Source organism: Magallana gigas, chromosome 5, assembly GCF_963853765.1.
Source record: "Magallana gigas chromosome 5, xbMagGiga1.1, whole genome shotgun sequence".
NCBI lineage: Eukaryota > Metazoa > Mollusca > Bivalvia > Ostreida > Ostreidae > Magallana > Magallana gigas.
The window spans coordinates 46,339,989-46,344,867 of NC_088857.1; the positions used below are offsets into that span (position 1 = coordinate 46,339,989).

Below are 4,879 nucleotides of genomic sequence, written 5' to 3' on the forward strand. Positions count from 1 at the left end.
CTTAAGTACACATTTTTATTCTTGAGTATAGTATTGACATTATTGATAATGTGCAAACTATATATGTCACGTATAAACGTAAAAAGAAAGCACGTTGAGAGAATGCTAATAATTTTTTTAACATGTCCAAATCTATTGCATAAAATAATTACAAAATATGTTAAGGAAAAGTCAGATATATTAATAGTTTATTATCTTGTATTACTGTAAACATTTCACATCTTTAATAATGCCTCCAAAGAATATTCTCGGGGAAAACAAACTGATTAACACAAGTAACAAATCGTGCTATTATGCCGGTTTTTTTTTCCTCTCTGTGTGGCGCAATAAAAATTCATAGTCTTTATTACATGTACCAGGAAGTAATTGTCAATAATTCAAAACATTTTTCAAAAATGAAATTAAAAGGAAAAGACACATTTATTTCAAATAAATGATCAAAATATTTCAAAAAACGTATGGATTTAATGGATTTAAATGATCTGCACCCGAATGCACACAGTGCATGAGGACACACACCACACACCAAGCCAAATTGTACCATGTATTAATTCTTCACACCAAGTATTTACATTAAAATAAAAATGAAATGTTATTTTTTTATGAATCAATATCCTTGGATTACATTGCTCTTGTAATATAACCTCCATATACCTGGACTGGACTAAATGTTTTGTCACGCAAGGAAGCTTGGTTATGTTTACATTTTGACCTAGTTTATCTTGGTTGTTACAGTAAATAAAGAAATAAACTCTCGTTAATCTTATCATAAACATTACAGATGATTAAGAATCCACGTAGAACTAAAATCAATATTGATATTGCATATCTAGACGTTTGTTTTGATTTTACTATATATGCATGTTCAAGTGTCTTTGTCTATGATACACTATGAATTTGTCTTGTAAGGTATTGACTAATACATTTCATCAATGACACTATTCTTATATTGAATCGTTTAATTGAGGGAAAGTATGTAATAAGGAATCATTCTTTAAATATTGTGAGATCAAATACGGTCGGAGTGATCATATCTACCATAGATTAGAATTATTAGATTTGATCACCTTATAAATATCCTTATAAATATCAAAGAATTATATTTAATTCTTTATTATATGTATAATTAAAAAAGGGGGTATGATGTTTAAATACATATATGTACATTTTCCAGTGTCTTTATATTAAATCAAACTACGAATCCATTCTGTAATACCGGTATATCATTTATACCAATACATTTTATCAATGACCATTTAAATACGTAATCGTACAATTGCTGAAAATCGTGTAATTCAGAAATCATTTTTTGAATATCATGAGGTGATTAATCGGTTGGGCGTGATCATATTTATCATAAAAGCCCTTCGAGCTTCATAAAATTTTATCACTCCCGACTGTAATTGATCACCTCATAATACTCAAATCATGATTCTTATCTACTTAAATACATAGATATGTGACCGCGTTGATTTGGATATTTTGCATCATTTTGTAAGTTCTATTGTCGATACAACGACATTTTCAGCAAATACAATCTTCCACTGGGTTGCATGTTGTCAAACGTTTTCCATACTAATTGTTAGACCATAAATAATCGCCTAATTGTCTACGGACTTTTTTCCCGATTACGACGAGGAGCAAACGGCGGGTGTGACCGGTCAGCAGAGGATGTTTACTCCTCCTAGGCACCAGGGCTGCGTTTAAGATATCTAAGTCTATTGAACGGACCGCTAGGTTAGCGGCTAGGTCTCAGATTTGGAAATACTTAACTAAGGACTAATAACATCGACAAACTTTGTTAATTTTAAGCGGAAATATGTATGTTAAAATTCATTATAACTTAAAAGAATGAACAAAATATCACTAAATATATAAATTTCATGTTTGTTACAAAGTGGTAACTAAGGTGGCCATCTTGAATTTGATATTTAGGCTACGAATATCTACGTAGCGGCTAGGCTAGCTTACCGTTCAACTACGTAGCCCTACGTTGCAGCTATGGATTTTTGAGATGATTGACAGTTTGCTATTGTCATTTTTCATTACACTTTGTCTCTTTTGAAATTTCAAACGTTGAGTCCCAAAAATCACTAATTACAAAATTAGTAAATAAATAACTTTGTCAGTATTAGATTGTGAGAAAAATACTAAAATACATATGTTGAATTTGAGAAGTTAAGTCCAATATAAAGTAAATCACAAACAGAGAATTGTGCACTGTGATTTACATTCGGTGTATATTTTCCCTCACGTTTTGATTAGAAATCTGCAATTTTCAATTTCCTGTAAACATTACGTAGGTCATGAGCACAAGTATAAACGTAATCACATGTTGTGAACGTATTTATTGTTATGAGATTAAATGAAACATCAAAAATAACATGTACTTAATATGACAAATAATCGTTAAATCATATCTATTTGTTATAAAAGAGAATGTTCCACGTTGTCTGGCGCTACAGGTTTTGTCTCGAAAGCAAACTAATTAACATGTTAATGTAGCTGTTCTACCTATGTTTAATATCCCTGACTAAGAGCATATATAATGACTTTAAAGCGATAATACAAGAATATTTTATAAATAAAGACATCAATATGAATATAAATATAATCATTGAATGCTAATTTTGGATGTCGTTGGTCCTATAACACACCATATTGTGCAGACAATTTATCATACCGCGCTATCGCGCGGTATTCTGCTTTTTACTTTCCTTCTCGAAAAACTTCGACTGCATTACGGTTGTTCTTTTTGATGAAACTGCAAAAAAAACCCCACCCAAATCATTAAATATATCAACAGCTAATTTTTTTAAAATAAACTTTTAGCAAAAAACTTTTATCAAGCAAGCAAGATGTTTCGAAAGTAGTTCCTTTAATTTGAAAAAAAAATATCTATAAAGCCTACCATATCATCGAAATTGCAAAGCACATTAGCAAAGCAAGGAATTCAACGGCTGTGCATACTGGGACCATCCATCTTAGAGTCTCTACGCCATCACAGCAACCTGAAAATCCAAAAGACGCCAAGCTTCCCGCTTCTTTCACATCTTCTAGTTGTATTACTAATAAAATATCTTCCGTAATCGCACGTTTTCTGCGCCTGTTTTCTATGAACCGCTGCTGAAAACGCAGTACAAAGGTTCTATGGTTTCCATTGTAATCAAGAAGACTGGCATTTTTTATTGAAACGGTTTTGCCTGAAATGAAATAATTTTCTCACTATGCAGTTAAATTGAAAACATAAATTACTAGGTATTAGTCTTGTCGCAATTTTTAAATCTTTATTAAACTGATTCAAATCCAGCCTCAACTCACATTGAATATCGGAAAATCTCTAAGGCTGAAGTTAACCTTTCTAAATTGTAGACATTTTAAATTATAACCCCCCTCCTTAAAAAGATAGTGTCCAACTTGAACTAAATTGTTTGAATTTTCCTTAGTTAAATACTGGGTTTTTTTTGGAAAGGCCAAGTACATTTTATTATCGCTGTTATTTTTAAGATTATTTACAATATGCTGATACTTACTTCTGGCATCATATTGAAATGCTTCCGAAGTGACAGCTGGGTATTGGTTTATCAGATCAAACTGCTCCGCACTCTGAATGTAGAATACGACTGTTCCCGTGTCCGAGTTTTCAGACACTGTAACTGTGTCCGGTAAATTCACCACGCTCTGAATGTCTGGGTCTTGAAAAGTATACAGGCCATATTCATAAGTTAAAAAATTTTATCAATAAAAAAAGAATAGAAATACAATACTCAATTAAATTCATAAACTTTTGTTTTATTAATTCACTTACAGACGAGTCTGAATAGTTTTAGCTGAAGAACATTAATTTTGATGCAATCATGTACTAGGGGCTACCACAATTGAAAAGTAAAAATGCATAACCAATCTTAAAATGGACATATAAGTATAATATTGTATTTGCTGTTATTACACGGTAAAACACAGAATCACATTATTACATAAGTAAGTAAATTCATACATTTATAAGGCAGTAATTGAAATGAAAGAATTAGGTCTGAAAAATTAATACTTTGTTTAATTACATTTTACACTTAAGCATGTGTACCAACATGAAGTTTTATAATGTCCTCTTTGAAATATTTAGACATGTGATTTTATTTATAATGGTAATTAAAGTATTCCAATGAGTCCAATGAGAATGAAGCTTGTGTTAAAGATTTTTATTCAAAAAACCTTTGTATTTGTTATAAATAAAACCATAAATCCATAAAGTAAATAAGAAACGCAAATAATTTTGCAAAATAAGTAAAAATAGCATGCAGTCTCAGGGATAGTATTACTCTTCATTTTAATCTCTCTCTCTCTCTCTCTCTCTCTCTCTCTCTCTCTCTCTCTCTCTCTCTCTCTCTCTCTCTCTTACCTTCTGTTACGGATAAGCACTCAGAGAAACATCCTACGAAAACTAAAACTTTCAAAATCTGTTTATCATACATGTTTTTCTTTTGAAAATTATGTTTATAATTCAAAAACTCCTGTAAAATAAATAATAGAAAGATAATGTGCCTGTCTCATATTGAAAATATTTAGAGGTATTTCATTGGATCTCTGATGAAGATGTATTTTAAATACATCGGATAGGATGTGATCTCAGGTATAAAATCAAAGTAATTAGAGGTGAACATTTTAAAACGGTTAAGTTTGTTTAACCAGTCAAATCAGCCGTATAAAAAAAAATCCAGACATCTAAAAGGTACTTTACATTTCTTTTGTCATCAAGAATAAAATGATCACATAGGTACCAGATACTAAAATTCAAAAGAGATTATACGGTATATATATTTCCTAACGGTACATAAAAGCCCTATCATATAAACAAATTTTTGTTTTTGAAATTAAATAT

General features: G+C 30.6%; 1 long non-coding RNA gene across 1 annotated transcript; it reads right to left on the reverse strand.

The window, feature by feature from the left end:
- Positions 1 to 2,634: 2,634 nt before the first annotated feature.
- Positions 2,635 to 3,943, reverse strand: LOC136275279 (uncharacterized). Its single transcript, XR_010713829.1, has 3 exons — positions 3,534 to 3,943; positions 2,912 to 3,203; positions 2,635 to 2,764 (listed from the first exon to the last, which is right to left on the reverse strand). It is a non-coding gene; the product is annotated as an uncharacterized lncRNA (long non-coding RNA).
- Positions 3,944 to 4,879: the final 936 nt, after the last annotated feature.